The following is a 17,264-nucleotide window of genomic DNA, read 5'->3' as shown; positions in this document are numbered from 1 at the left end:
ATGTAGTGCAAGGGCTTGCCAGATTGGATACAGATTGATTGGAAAGCTTAGGTAGGACCTCATTTGGCAAATTTGAAGCTGATTGTATAAATATTGTACGGTCAGAAGGTTATGTGTATGATGAAAAAAATACTGAAATTGAGTAGTGCTTTCAATAAATTAATAAATTAATTAATTAATATCACTCAATTCATAGGTGAATAGAGACCATTAATGTGAATATATAAGTGAGTGTGAATAAATAATTAGAAAACAACAAATGAATACATGTGCTTAAATATATATAAAAAGAAAAAAAAGTTTGTGCTGTTATACTTGCGTACAAATATAATACAATGCATAGGCATGGTTAATATTACTGTGAATTGAGAATTTGTATTGTTTGTTCACCTTAGTATATTAGTTAAGATACTGCCATCTTGTAGATATTTTGGTTATTGCACCATCCTTTTCTGCTTTCTGTGTTCCCTCCCACTTGTGTATCACGTCGGCTTCCTTGTCACTCTCTTTTTTTGGGATGAAAATGGCTACGAGTTTCTAGGCCATGTGTAATCTGCTCGCATCAGGGGACACATTACCGTGTTTGGACCTACAAATACTGTATTTTCAATCATCTTCTGCATCTGTTGTCTGCTGATAACCAGCGGCATTCAATAAAGGATTTCATGGATGAGAAAACAGGAGTTTGGTGAGTTCAGCTATCTGATAAAGCCTGTCCACAGTTATTGTATCTTCTTATACAGGCCAGGCATAGAGGTCTCAGCAAGGGATAAGTCCCTAATACAACAGTTGGAGTAAGAATGAAGTTCATCCACAAAAGGTAATTATTGAAAGCTCATTGCTGCTACTTACCAGACAGTTAGACCTCCTATACTATATATAGGTATAACAGCACTTGTAAGGAGAAATCCCAGATGGATGGATGTTTAATCCTCAATCTCCCAGCCTCTCTGACTAGCCCCTTTCACCGCTCCAACCCGGTCACATCATGGGCACCAAAGTGGTGAAAATCACCACATATATTGCATAAAAGAGGAAGGAGAATTGCCCATAGTACAGTAATTAAAAAACACCTTTAATAAAACCAGGTATATGTTCACATTTAGACAACTTGACAGTATATCACAAACAGACCATTAGGTGTTCACCACAGTAACTCCTCCCTATACATTTTGTCCGCACAGGCATCTTCCCAGGGCCCATGGACATAGTGATGAATAGTCGAGAGAGGACTAAATAGTTCTATAGAACTCAAGCATTAGAGGACGCTTCCTCCCACCAGTAATCACAGTCGACACAATTCACATATGGCAATATACCTCTAGTGCTTGAGTCTATAGGCCATAGGTCACATGGACTGCTCAGATGTTGTAGGGAGGAAATGCTCAGCATAGAAACTCCCTGAAAACTGAGCATGTGCAGTAGCTGCCTACAATGCTCTGCAAAATCCCCAGCTGCATTGGGGATGTGGATAGAAGGGGGAGATAGAGAACATTAGGATAAAACAGGTTTTTGCAGAATACAGAAATCGAATCCCATAATGACTGAGTGAGTATGAACAGCATGTAATACAGCATTTACTGATAGTTTTTTATGATGCGGGTTTAGTGACACTTTAATGTAGTTTCAAAAGTGGCTTTCAATCTCTCTATAATATATGCAGCTTTTGTCAAAGTGGACCTTCAGCTTCATCTGTCACTTCCATTTTTTTCTGATAATAATTTTTACTACCTTTTCCTAGAGTCCCAGCCTTGCACTTATGGCTTTTTGGCCTAGGCAGAATCCGCTTGGCGCACTCCAGCTGTCAAGGTAAGAAGGAAAAAAATTGGAGAGGGGAAGTGAAGCTCCGCTTTAAAAAAAAAACCTGATGATCCTGCCATGATAGTCTTTGTTAAAAAAATATGTAAATGAAACATTTCATATTCCTAAGCTGTACCATGTACTTGTATGAAAAAGTATCTTCTTCCCTTTGTATTGCTTCCTTTGTGTGAAATCCATGCTGTTCCTGCCAGTACCTCTGCTTTGCTATTAAAAATTGACCACACTAGGCATGAGAACAAACTGTGGTCAGTTTTCTAATGCTGCTCTCTTCCAAAGACCAGATGTTTACTCACAACCCCCCCCCCCCCTGCACAGCCATTCACTGGGAAGTTCTGTTTCTGCTGTTTCTCCTCCAATAGTTCTTATGCAGCTGAGGGCAGAAAGTATGTGATCAATTATAAAAAATGGGGGAACAGATATTTATAATGTTTATATGTGTACATCAATGTTTTGCCTTTCATTTCAATTTTAAACTGAATGGGTTGTTTTACAAGGTGAGGGTTTTCATATACTTTAAAGTATTTCCTGATGTGGGGTGAGAACCGTCTCTGTTAATTGTGCTTCTGCTTTGTCCCCCTGCTATTTAGTTACAAGCCGAAGTGCCAATATACAGTTGTGTTCAACATAATAGCAGTGTGTTGAAAAAAGTGAATAAAGCTCAAATCCTTCTAATAGCTTTTATTTCCATACACACAAATGCATTGGGAACAATACACATTCTATTCCAAATCAAAACATGAAGAAAAATATATCAAATTTGTGTTGTTCCTCTAAAAAAAATTGAAGAAAAGTGAATATTAGACTGTTCAAAAAAATAGCAGTGTTTGTATTCTTCTTTACAAACTCAAACATTCACGATATAAACTGAAAAATGTTTGAAGATTTTGCTTTCCTTTGAATCACTTAATTAATATTTAGTTGTATAAGCACTGTTTCTGAGAACTGCTGTACATCTGTGTTGCATGGAGTCAACCAACTTCTGGCACCTGTGAACAGGTATTCCAGCCCAGGATGATTGGACTACATTCCACAGTTCTTCTCTATTTCTTGGTTTTGCCCCAGAAACTGCATTTTTGATGTCACCCCACATGTTTTCTATTGGATTAAGATCCGGGGATTGGGCTGGCCACTCCATAACGTCAATCTTGTTGGTCTGGAACCAAGATGTTGCACGTTTACTGGTGTGTTTGGGGTCGTTGTCTTGTTGGAACACCCATTTCAAGGGCATTTCCTCTTCAGCATAAGGCAGCAGGACCTCTTCAAGTATTCTGATGTATTCAAACTGATCCATGATCCCTGGTATGTGATAAATAGGCCCAACACCGTAGTATGAGAAACATCCCCATATCATGATGCTTGTGCAACCATGCTTCACTGTCTTCACAGTGTACTGTGGCTTGAATTCAGTGTTTGGGGGTCATCTGACAAACTGTCTCCAGCCACTAGACCCAAAAAGAACAATCTTACTTTCATCAGTCCACAAAATGTTGCGCCATTTCTCTTTAGGTCAGTCAATGTGCTCTTTGGCAAATTGTAACCTCTTCAGCACATGTCTTTTTTTCAACAGTGGGACTTTGCGGGGGCTTCTTGCAGATATCTTGGCTTCACATAGGCGTCTTCTAATTGTAACAGTACTCACAGGTAACTTTAGACCTTCTTTGATCTTCCTGAAGCTGATTGTTGGCTGAGTCCGTGCCATTTTGGCTATTCTTCTATCCATTCAAATGGTAGTTTTTCGCTTTCTTCCACGTCTTTCAGGTTTTGGTTGCCATTTTAAAGCATTTGCGATCATTTTAGCTGAGCAGCCTATCATTTTCTGCACTTCTTTATATGTTTTCCCCTCTCCAATCAACTTTTTAATCAAGGTACGCTGTTCTTCTGAACAATGTCTGGAACGACCCATTTTCCTCAGAATTTCAGAGAGAAATGCACTGTAACCAGCATGTACAACATTTGCTGCCTTCCTTCCTTAAATAAGGGCAATAATTGCCACCTGTTTTTCAAAGAATGAATGACCTCACTAATAGAACTCCACACTGCTATTATTTTGAACATGCCCCTTTCAATTATTGATTCAATGACACAGAATCAGCAGCATGCATGTCATGACTGTTGGGTCTGTTGGATTTCTATTACTCTACTACACCTGCTAGTAAATTATTTGCCATGTAGAAATATAATTTCTACCAAAAACAGTGATTGATCAGGTTAGTGATGTCTGACTGCTATTATTTTGAACACAACTGTACATTATGCATACATGCATTGCATTATGTTGTAATTACCAGAAAGCTGGTGCAGAGCAGTGGTGCGCAGCCAATGCTGGAGCTAGTGCATGTAAATAGAAAGTTGTGAAGGGGATAAGAGCACAGAGATGCAGAAAAATAATGAAAAGTGTGAAAGCAATATTTTACAAATATTCTGTAAGTAGAAGCCACACAAAATGACAAATAATTCTGGAATTAAGTCTTCTAAGCTATGGGAGTACCAGAACTGGAATATATATAGAAATGAACAAAGTTTACAAGGAGTTTAACCCCTTCACGCCTAAGGGTAACACAAATCTTAAAGTAAAATTTAGCAACTTTGACGTGTTAGTAAACCGTACATATCATCACAACTACTTTGTGTATCCAGGTGGATTATACCTTGTCGTTTTCAGGACAAACTGGGTTTTCATTTGGTGCTAAATGGTAATGGATATCTCCTGATTTTATTTTTATTATCAAAGGAAAAAGTATAGTAAAAAAAAAAAAACTTTTTTTTTTCAAATTTAACTGTGTGTTTCTTTTTACTACCATAACCTACCATCAAAGAACAACACAAAATAAACTCTCCAGCTCCTAACGATATAATACCACATATGAGTGTGTTATTTGTTTGTACCCATAGTACAGCCCAGAAACAATAGTGCGCTGACACTGACACTAACACTGATACTAATTTTAAAAAATCCTGATCTTTGACCTTGACCTTTCGCCCTGACCTTAGACCCAAACTCTAATCCTGTCATTGACCTAGATCAAACATCTTTTATTTATTTTTTAGGTATTTTTTCTTTTTTTTTTCTTTTTTTTTATAGTTTTCTTTTTCTTTCTTTTTTATTTACACACTTTTTTTTTCTCTCTGCACTGAGAGAGAGATACAATGTATCTCTCTCCTACAATCAGAGAGAAAGAAAACACGGGGGCTATCAGAGGCTGTCACAGCGATCAGGTGACCCGGAATTGGGTGTTCCGAATCATGATTGTTAATATGGGACCTGGGGCTCTCAGTGACAGCCCAGTCTTTGTGCTGGGAGGGCGCCATCCTGGAGGAGTTGGACTGCCTGTGCAACCTCTGAAAGGTCTAGGTATTGCCTCATGCTACAGTAGTGACACTGTCCATAGCCAAATGCAAAACTAGTGAAAAACAGTCAAAAATGATGAGTAGGGAAAAAGATGTCAGTGGCGTCCACCTGTAAAACCATTTCTGTTTTGGGGATCATCTCATTGTTGCCCATCTAGTGCACCTGTTGTTCATTTCATTAACACCAAAGCTGCTGAAACTGATTAATAATCCCCTCTGCTACTTAACTGAGCAGATCAATATCCCAGGAGTTTAATCGACTTGATGCTATACTCTGATTAAAAAGTGTTCCTTTAATTTTTTGGAGCAGTGTATAATAAAACACTCATGTGTGTAGAACCTGACTAATGAATTGAGGCAGAGAGATGCTGATTCAGGCAGCACACTTACACCTGGTATCAGCAAAAGTTCACAAATTTACGAGTCAGAAGGCTTGTATTTGCCCACACCAGTCTTTGGTAATGACTCATAGAGAGTCCCTGAGTCACTGTTGTATGCAAAAACCATTTAGCGGCTATGACGAGCTATATTCATACAGGTTGAGTAAGTGATTAGTGAGCCAACAAGTTTGCATATTAAATGTGTTAAGCACAATAGACACAGGAAGCCTACCTGCCAGGAACTTGCACTGTATTCATCCAGCCAGGTGGTTGGGGTGGCTGTCTGGGATGTACTCAGATGCCAAGCAGTCAGCCACAGGTCAGATTTCACTAGATCATCCTTCTGGCAGGTCCACCTCTGCCTCCCTATCTCTGGTTTCCTCTACTGTGTTAGATCTCTTTTTGGTTCTTTATGCTCTATGGCTCTCTCAGCTTAGTTCTTCTGCATTTCTGATTGCCTTTTCTGACCAGATGAGTTCAGCATTGACATTATGGCCTTGAATCTCCTTTCAAGGGGTTGCTGAGCACATCTTTGCATCAGTGGAGGCTGGTGCATGACAGTGTTGACAAGCTCCTGTTTTAAGGGCACTCTCAATTTGTCCCACAAAGAATTTGCTGAATGAGGCATTTTGCTGCTCAGAATAACAGATGATTCTTTCTCCTTTTGTACTGAACTCACTTATAGTCCACTGCACAAAAAAAATGGCAACCATCCAAACCTATAACCAGCCTTAGCAGTAAGGTGCACATGGAAAGACATGGAAGGATTTCCCAGAAGCACTTATCAGCCAGCCTGCAAAACAACCAATTTGGCCCCGTCTAACAGTTTGCGTTAAAAACAGAGGGTTTTGTTTGCACACATTTGCAAATACATGTGTAAGCCACAGTCCCACGTCAAGGGTCCTCTGTATACTGGGAACTTACCTCTAAAATTTCCCTAGCCTCCATAGTAGGAGCACCTATATCAATGGATCACTCATAGTCCTCCTACCCAACATTGCTGTACTATCTATCTATGGATTATTATTATTATTATACAGTATTTATAAAGCGCCAATGGTTCGCTCAGCTCTGTACATTACAAAGGGGGACAGAACATGTGACAGAACAATACCAATACAATGCAAAACATGAGGGGATTGAGGGCCCTGCTCTTTCGAGCTTACAATCTAGGAGGGAGGGGATAGTGGTATAGGAGGAGATAGCTGTGGGGGATGGAGTGGTAGGAAGAGTGGAGGAGGTTGGCAAGTTAGCAGGGGGTGGGGTAGGCTTCCCTGAAGAGATGGGTTTTCAGGGTGCGCCTAAAGGAGAGGAGAGTAGGTGATAATCTGTTGGGTTGGGGCAGGGAGTTCCAGAGGATGGGTGACACCCTGGAGAAGATTTGCTCTCCACTCAGTTTTGACTGTCAGTTGTGGCTATCCATGACTGTGTTCCCAACTAGGCTTCTGTGAACTGGCACACTCTAGAGAGCTGCACCCTTCTATCTCTTTAGATGTGTTGCACTATCATCCCACAATGTGCATGCAATATACAGTAGTCTGCATTCACCCTATCGGAGAATGGAAGTCATAATGCATACAATAACACATCAACACTAAAGGCTTTAGCAGAAATCAAACGACATCTACTGATATGCAGTGAAAACATGTACATTAGCCCAGAAGAAGACAACTCTTCTAAAATACTTGAAAATTAAAACCTCTTTTCTTTCCAATACCTTTGATATCATAAGATGCATTGTTTCACCCCTATATGTAAAATCAAGAAGGTCCCAGACAGCATTTTCTGATTTAACCTGATTAAAAGCTGTCCCCTACTCACTTTATGGAGGCAAAATAGAATTAATGTACATTTGCATGGAGATCCTTTTTAGTTACAAGGAACTTGCAGCTATAAGACATGACGCCTGTGTGTGGGTTGCCAAATTTTGCCTATAGTGTTTTCCTACACTCTATATTTTATACTGAATGAGACATGTTCCGTCTGGAATCCTCACCCACATAGTTTCCCCTGGATCTCACACTGAGTCACCCAATGCCAACCAGCCAGTGTGACACAAATGTCACCAACTGGTCTTAGTTGGGTGTCTTGTGTCACCAAATTACAAACTCCTCACCCAGTTGGAAATGTAGCGTTGATTCATACTCTCCAGCTGTGTATTTTACTGCAAGCTGCTATTGTGTTAACTGTATGATTTCACTGAAAACTGAGATATAAATATCTTTTAAAATATATAGTTTTTAGAATTTTTGGTAGTCCTTTGTTACTGTATCTGTATGCTGCCAGACTCCATACAAATTTAGGTAAGCTGCAACAAGAATATTTAGGCTTACATAAAATACAGAATGTTACTTAGAATACAGTATATGTAGAATATACAGAATACACAGTTACTGAATAATTTTTAGAAAATACCTGTTCACCTGCCAATGTATGCCATTATCCAATAAACCAATCATGTGACAGCAGCACAACGCATTAAAGTCATCCTTCAATTTAGGATTGGCTGTAGAGAAGCAAAAAACAGTAAAATCACAAAATAATTAACTCTTTGGTGACTAAGGGTAAAACAAATGTTAATGCCTGGCGCAATTTTGCAACTTTGGCACGCGTTAGTAAAACTATAAATATCATCGCAACTATTTAGCGTATCCAGGTGGATTATACCTTGTTTTTTTTTCAGGACAAATTGGACTTTCTTTTGATGGTAAATAGTAATAGATATCTCCTGATTTTTTTTTTATTATCAAAGAAAATCTGGCCCAAAACTGTAAAAAAAAACCCAATTTTTTAAATGTTAAAAATGTTACCATAAATTAAAACCAAAGATTAACCCTAAATTAATTCTCTTACTCCTGATGAACGCAGTGATACCACACACATTGTGTGCACAGTTCTTAGGCAGGTGAGTTTTTTTGACCAAACCATTATTTTTATGCATGTTGTCCAACTCCAAGCTGTATAAACTTGAATGCTTATTGGATTTAAGCATATCAGGTGATGTGTATTTGTGTAATAAGGGAGGGTGTGGCTTTAGGAGATCAACACTCTATATCAAGGTGAGCATAATTATTAGGCAGTTTATTTTCCTCAGGCAAAATGGGCCAAAATAGAGATTTAACTGACTCTGAAAAATCAAAAATTGTAAAAAGTCTTTCAGAGGAATGCAGCACTCTTGAAATTGCTAAGACATTGGGGCATGATCACAGAACAATCAAACGTTTTGTTGCAAATAGTCAACATGGTTGCAAGAAACGTGTTGAGAAAAAAAGACACAAGTTAACTGTTAAAGTTTTGAAAAGAATCGAACTTGAAGCTACTAGGGACCCATTATCCTCCAGTGCTGACATATTTCAGAACTGCAAACCACCTGGAGTGTCAAGAAGTACAATGTATTCAGTGCTCAGAGGTATGACCAAAGTAAGGAAGGCTGTAACCTGACCACCACTGAACAAGACACATAAGTTGAAACGTCATGACTGAGCCCAGAAATATCTGAAGACAGATTTTTCAAATGTTTAATGGACTGATGAGATGAGAGGGACTCTTGATGGACCAGATGGATGGGTCTGTGGCTGGATCAGTAACAGACACAGATCTCTACTTCAGCTCAGATGCCAGCAAGTTGGAGGTGGGGTTCTGGTAAGGACTGGTATTATTAGGAGGCTGGTGAAGGGATTACCTACTGGCTCATGTCTATTTTTCTGAATCTGCATGATTATCGCTGGTGAAATGTGAGTGCTTTGAATATGTTTTAATAAATATTATTAGACATGGCTGGTTTATTTACACTACACTATGGCCAGAATTCTATGACTTTGAGTACCTAGATCATTGACTGATTGGGCTAAATACAACCGCCACTAGACCTTTGTGGTCTAATTTGAAAGTTAGAGGCCACCTAAGAACACAGCTAGTGTATGCACATTTTAAGCAAGTCTTTACAGCACTAGGGTTTAGCAGTCATATACAAAATAAAAGTGGGATATGAAGCACTTAGATGGCTTGCACCTTTTATTGAATTTTTATTTAATTTATTTTGAAATGGACTACACCTTATTAATTATTTAGTATCACCGTATTGATTTATTATATTTTTACTTTTAAGTTGGACATGAATTATAGAGATGATTTGCACGTAATAATATAGCACTTGATTTAGTGAATATGTTTATTATATGAAATTTATTGATTTTATCTATATATATATATATATATATATATATATATATACAGGTGAAACTCGAAAAATTAGAATATCGTGCAAACGTTCATTTATTTCAGTAATGCAACTTAAAAGGTGAAACAAATATATGAGATAGACTCATTACATGCAAAGCAAGATAGTTCCAGCCGTGATTTGTCATAATTGTGATGATTATGGCTTACAGCTCATGAAAACCCCAAATCCATGATCTCAGAAAATTAGAATATTACATGCAATCAATAAAACAAGGATTGTACATAGAACAATCTGAAAAGTATAAGCATACATATGTACTCAGTACTTGGTTTGTGCCCCTTTTGCAGCAATTGCTGCCTCAATGCGGCGTGGCATGGAAGCTATCAGCCTGTGGCACTGCTGAGGTGTTATGGAAGACCAGGATGCTTCAATAGTGGCCTTCAGCTCTTCTGCATTGTTCGGCCTCATGTCTCTCATCTTTCTCTTGGCAATGCCCCACAGATTCTCTATGGGGTTCAGGTCAGGCGAGTTTGCTGGCTAATCAAGCACAGTAATCCCACGGTCATCGAACCAGGTTTTGGTGCTTGTGGCAGTGTGGGCAGGTGCCAAGTCCTGCTGGAAAATGAAGTCAGCATCCCCATAAAGCTCATCTGCGAAAGGAAGCATGAAGTGCTCCAAAATCTCCTGGTAGATGGCTGCATTGACCCTGGACTTAATGAAGCACAGTGGACCAACACCAGCCGATGACATGGCTCCCCAAATCAACACAGACTGTGGAAACTTCACACTAGACTTCAGGCATCTTGCAGTGTGTGCCTCTCCATTATTCCTCTATACTCTGGGTCCTTGGTTTCCAAATGATATGCAAAAGTTGCTCTCATCAGAAAAGAGGACTTTGAACCACTGAGCAACAGACCAGGTCTGTTTTTCTTTAGCCCAGGTAAGACGCTTCTGACTTTGTTTGTTGTTCGGGAGTGGCTTGACAAGAGGAATACAACATTTGAAGCCCATGTCCAGGATCCGTCTGTGTGTGGTGGCTCTTGTTGCACTGACTCCAGCCTCAGTCCACTCCTTGTGAAAGTCCCCAACACTTTTGAATGGCCTTTTCCTAACAATCCTCTCCAGGCTGCGGTCATCCCTGCTGCTTGTGCACCTTTTTCTTCCACACGTTTCCCTTCCACATAACTTTCTATTAATGTGCTTTGATACAGCACTTTGGGAACATCCAACTTCTTTTGCAATTATCTTTTGAGGCTTTTCCTCCTTATGGAGGGTGTCAATGATGGTTTTATACACAACTGTCAGGTCAGTAGTCTTTCCCATGATAGTGATTCTTACTGAACCAGACTGAGAGACAATTTAAAAGCTCAGGAACCCTTTGCAGGTGTTAAGGCTTAATTAGCTGATTAGAGTGGGACACTTTGAGCCTAGAATATTGCACTTTTTCACAATATTCTAATTTTCTGAGATTGTGGATTTGGGGTTTTCATGAGCTATAAGCTATAATTATCACAATTATGACAAATCACAGCTTGAACTATCTTGCTTTGCATGTAATAAGTCTGTCTCATATATTAGTTTCACTTGTTAAGTTGGATTACTGAAATAAATGAACTTTTGCACAATATTCTAATTTTTTGAGTTTCACATATATGTATATATATATATATATATATATATATATAGACTGTATACAGTACTCTTTTTTTTATCGTTTTTTTGTGGATATATGGTGTTCTGATACACAGGTTGATCACAGATTTATTTGTTATAGGTGCAGCGCTACACTTTTTATTTATTTATGATCTTCTAGTTAACACCTAAATTGGTTAACTGACCCTTATTCAATGGTTCACACCTTATGCCATGAAAGTATAATATTTTGACTACACTAATTATGGAGGATATAAAGATATGAAATCAGATGCTTACGTAAAGAAAACCTTTGGGGTTAGTGGAATGAGAATGATGTATGACAAAGAAAGGCCCACTGGGATGAAAATAAAGAAAGGCCCACTGGGATGAAAATGTGATACCAAACACGATTGTGTGAGGGCAAAGCATCTCTTTCTTGTGACTGAGAGCCCCACTTGAATAACGAAGGACATGGCATTGTCTTCATCAAAAGGGTTCTCAGGAGATCTAGTTTCAAGGGGAAACATCGGCCTCGCCTTAATGTGAGGGAAGCGACAAAGAGAAGTGATAACTTTGTTTAACTAGCAAAGCAATTGGTCCTGGTTCTCACAGTGATAGGGGCAGAGGGTGACCCTGTGGTTTTCTCACATGATCCTAAAAGGATGTTTTCACTTACAGAAACATGATCAATGGAAATACCTTTCACTAATCCATAGCCTAGTGTTGTGACAGTGGACTATAGTATGCTCTAGTAGTATGACAGGGGAATAGTATGCTGTGGTAGTGTTGCAATGGGCTATAGTATGCTGTAGTAGTGTGATATCAGGCTATAGTGTGCTGTAGTATTAGGACAGTAGGTATAGTATGCTGTAGTATCATGACAGTGGGCTATAGTATGCTGTATTAGTGTGACAGTGGGCTTTAGTATGCCATGTTAGTGTGACAGTGGGTTTTAGTATGCTCTAGTAAAAACCATAGAAACACAGAAAAGTGACGGCAGAAAAAGACCGAGTGGTCCATCGAGTCTGCCTGTTTTGTTGTTGTTTTTTTTTACTTTTTTGTCAGAGTAGAGATCTATGCTTGTCCCAAGCATGTCCCAAGCATGTTTGAAGCTATTGACTGGCTCACTACCTCTGCTGGAAGTTTATTAAAAGCATCATCTACTCTTTCAGTAAAATAGTACCTTCTGAGATTAGTTTTGAACTTTCCTCTAGTTAGTTTAGGGTCATGTCCCTGTGTTCTTGATCTTGGTTTCATGTTGAAAATACTGCCCTCCTGAACCTTATTTACTCCCTTGATGTATTTAAAGGTTTTAATCATGTCTCCCCTTTCCCTTCTTTCCTCCAGACTGTACATGTTAAGTTCTCAAAGTCGATTTTGATGTTTTATCCCTCAGACCCTTCACCATTTTTGTTACCAGTCTCTGGACTCATGGGCCTTGATTCACTAAGATGTGAGTGTACTAGCAGAGACTGACCATTCAGGCAGACTCCGGTCAATCAATCAGTCGTCTGACCAGCGTCTAGCAAGCTCATTAACGAGCGTCTACTGACTACTTGCCATTAGTGAATGAGGTATCCCGTCTGGCACATTTTTAGGTGCAATACCGGATATATTCGCTAGATGGCGCACAAGCGCGGGCTTTATTAACATTGGCGTTTTTCTGATAGAAAATTCTAATACAGCTGTACTATTACATTCTGAAAATTCTCTTTTGCTATTTTTTTTTTTTTGCTGTTTATCCAAAATGATCAGGAAAGTATTGCATTTACTAATGAATGTCATACATTCTATTTTCAAATGTTAAACATTTTCACACTTATATCTCAAATAATTTATATACTTCTAATTTCCCAATATAGTTATATATCTTCATTCTCTTTAATCACATAACTATTCTATGTTAAAGACAAGTGCAGCGCTATAAATGCATGTGATCAATAATGAACGCATGTAAAAACCAAAAAGTGTAAAGAATTGCAATAATGATGTAAACTGGTAAATGGTGCTAAAATAAGTTCATATAATTATTCCTGAATAATGGAATGTCCTTGGTGTGAGAGTACCAACTCAGAGAGTGCCTATGAATGGCACGTGTGTTCTCTCCGTGACGGACAGTAGTGCATGAACTCGTGAAAGGTAAACCACCCTTGGGACTGGTCTACACTCACCAGAACAAAAGTATTAATGTGCATGGGTTATACACATCGCACATCTGGGGGTGCAGCGGTATGCTGGCAGCTATGGGTTAGTCATCCAGCTCCATCCATCCATCCATCAGGGTGGGTGCCCAAATGGTCCTGGGGAGGAATTAGCTCAGCCACAGGAGCCAGAAAGGTGCTCAATAGTGTAGTACACTGTCACAGGGGTGGATGACCTTTCACGAGTTCATGCACTACTGTTCGTGGTTATATTTATCTTGTGTAATACCATTTTACTAGTCTATATCATTTGACCAGTGCTCGCTTTATCATTTTTAAACAATGTAACTATTCTACATTATAACTCAAACTGTGTCTCCCACAGTGGTTTAGTGGTTAGAGCTCAGAACTTACAGCACTTGGGTCATGGGTTCTAATCCCAGTCTTGGCAACATCCCAAAAAAATGGAGATCACTTTTCTGGGTTGTGGCAGGAATATTGATCAATCACTTATGATTTTGCCTAATGACTAGAAAGTGGATGAATGTTACTTGCGTACTGTTCTTCTGCCAATTAGGTCATGTGCAAGTTTCATGCCGTGTATATTTCATTGTAACTTTTTTCTCTTTTAAATCTGTCTCCTTATACAACTTGACCCCCTCCCCCACCCCATCATCACCTGTCCCATATGCAAATCTATGGATCACCGCCCCACTCTTTAACTATCTATTTACTGATCAAGTGAATGTGTCTCATATTCTATCAGCTACAGCTCAGATCTCACATTATTATACAATTGCTGATTGTATCTCACCACTAGTCTGATTGAATTCACAATTCCTGGTCAGTCCTGTTCCCTGACCTCTAATAACCTTTAGGGCCAGTTCACACTACATGTGTTTCAGTTGCTTTTTCAACATCACAAACGCACAGAAAGAAGGTTATATGGTTGTCAATGTCATAGTTCACATCAGCGCTTGCATTTTCAATGCATTGCAGGTGCTGTAAACAAAGTTGACCACGCTGCATTGTTTCTGCACAGAACTGTACTGGAACACATTGAAACGTCCTTGAATGTACTAAAACGCACATGTCCCTAACTACATTGAATACAAAGAAAATAGAAAAAAATAAGTGGAAGGGATACAAAAATGCAATGTAAACATGTCCAAAACGCATCCAAAATGTACTGGAACACACTAAACATGCATGCCAAAAGGGCATGAAAAAAACCCATCAGGAACACATCTAGACTGTTTCTATAGTGTGAACCAGCCCTTAGGACTTGTTCACACCATTGGTGGTGCAGAAACGCATGCAAGAACATACATTTTCCAGCACAGCAAAGAAATGCAATGCCCTATGTAGATGTGCGCAGGTACCATGATGAAAACGTTGTTGCACCTACACACGTCTATTAAAAACAGCCCCATTCACAGCCACAAATACGCATGGCACCACACTACTGTGCGGTTAGGTGCGACACACTTGGAAAATAACATAAAAATAAGCCAACATGGCTAAAACATATCTTGAAAATATGGGGACTCTGATATCCGGCGACAGTCCGTTTACGAACGAGAAGCAATTCTGCACCCTAAAACCAACATAGAGGAAAGGGATGGTCAAATTGCTGTGCTGCTTCCAAACCACCTCTGGCATGCCAGGGTCATTATGCAGGTCCTCGATGCCAGTTCTTGCCTGCGGCCACAAAATATCCACTGGCCACAAGTGAAGGTGAGTGGAGGACGTGAAGGTGGATTTCTACCAGCTTCAACCGCAAGCAGTACCACTCCTGAAAAATGAGAGCAAATAATCATTGACACGTCATCATGACAGTCAATTCTCAGTGCAGGCTATCTAGAGTGTCTTTCCTTTTTAACCATTTCAAGAGTTCAAGGAAACATTCTTGGAGCATCTACTGTGTTTGGAAAGGCCAAAGGTCCCCCCTTCCCCCAGGCACACTAATGCTTATGCAAGCCATAGACGGGAAGAAAAACAGCCGATTTTTCTTTTAAAAAATGAAAAATCGGTTGTTCAAGCGGCCGACGTTACCAGCAATGGTAAAAAAAAAAATCGGCCGATTTTCATCCCGTCTACAGCCGGCAAAAAGTGTCCCTGCAGAGAGCTCCGCTATTTCTTTGACATTTATAGCGGTTGCAACATTATATTTGTATCCATTTCGGATACAGATGTTTTTATTCGGAAACAAATAGATACAATGTTGCAACCGCTGTAAATGTCAAGGAACTGTCAAAGAAATAGCAGAGCTCTCTGCAGGGACACTTTTTGCCATACTGGAATTCCTCTCATTTTTCATCCTCTTCTTCCTCTTCTTCTTCTTCTTCTTCATCATCATCATCCTCTTCTTCTTCATCATCATCCTCTTCTTCTTCTTCATCATCCTCTTCTTCATCATCCTCTTCTTCTTCATCATCTTCATCATCCTCTTCTTCCTCTTCATCATCATCCTCTTCTTCATCATCTTCTTCATCATCATCATCCTCTGCATCATCATCCTCTTCTTCATCATCGTCCTCTTCTTCTTCTTCATCATCATCCTCTTCTTCATCATCATCCTCTTCTTCTTCATCATCATCATCCTCTTCTTCATCATCCTCATCTTCTTCTTCATCATCTTCATCTTCTTCTTCATCATCCTCTTCTTCTTCTTCTTCATCATCTTCTTCTTCTTCATCCTCTTCATCATCATCCTCTTCTTCATCATCATCATCATCATCCTCTTCTTCTTTTTCTTCTTTTTGTCTTCCTCTTGCAGGTCACTGCTCATGTGCAGATTTTTTATCAGTAAAAAATCGGCCGATTTGCCCATCATTGCCGCGAAAATCGGCCGATCGGCAAATTCGGCCGTTTTTTTCCAACTTTACCGAAAAAAAAAAATCTGCCAAAATACCGAAAAACGGCCGAACAAATAGCCCACTAACGATCCGAAAATCGGCCGATTTTATTTTCGGCCGAAAAATCGGCCGATTTTCGACCCATCTATGGCCTGCATAAGATATGGTGTGGCCCTAGGGTCAATGTGTGTTTAGAATACTTCCAAAATGCACATACAAAAACACTACATCCAAATGCATGTTGCATTTCTATAGCATGTTAAACAGAAGAAAAATGCACTTCCATAATGTTAACATGCGCAAGTAAAAGTAGACAAAATCCACATCCTTTTATTCTGGCTTCACATACATGCATTGTGGTCTAACACCGCACTCCTGGGCAAATCACATGCAATTTGTGTGCGTTGCAATTAGAGACAAACATTTTGCACACCTCAAATTGCACCGCATCCGGGCCAAAAATGTGCAGGACCCTTTTTCAGGGTATGCACATGGGTGTGAATAGGCATGCCATCCAATTTGGCAAATCGCACTACGCTTTGTGTACCAATATTGGTGTGTTGGTAACTTCACCTAGAAAGCCGCAGCAGGTGGCATGAAGGGGTTGCGGTTGTGATGCGGTGCAGCGCTTGCACAGAAAACACTGCAAATTTCACATCGCATCTGTGTGACACCAGAATGTGCCAATATGTGGCTGACAAAGCACAGTGGTCAGTGCAGATTATTTTCAATCCATGTTTTTTTACACTTTTCATTCACTGGTTTAACTCAGGTGATCGTTAATCCCAATTATCTCCGGAGATCACATGCAGCCCCTCAACCATCTACACATATCTCTGGAAATCTATACAGATCTCCTTGAAAAAAAGTCTCCTCTCTTCTTCGGAAAACAATTGTC

The sequence above is a fragment of the Staurois parvus genome, unplaced genomic scaffold (genome assembly GCF_062004578.1).
Source record: "Staurois parvus isolate SC_StPar_1 unplaced genomic scaffold, SC_StPar_1.0 ptg000420l, whole genome shotgun sequence".
NCBI lineage: Eukaryota > Metazoa > Chordata > Amphibia > Anura > Ranidae > Staurois > Staurois parvus.
Note: the sequence above shows the minus strand (reverse complement) of the source record.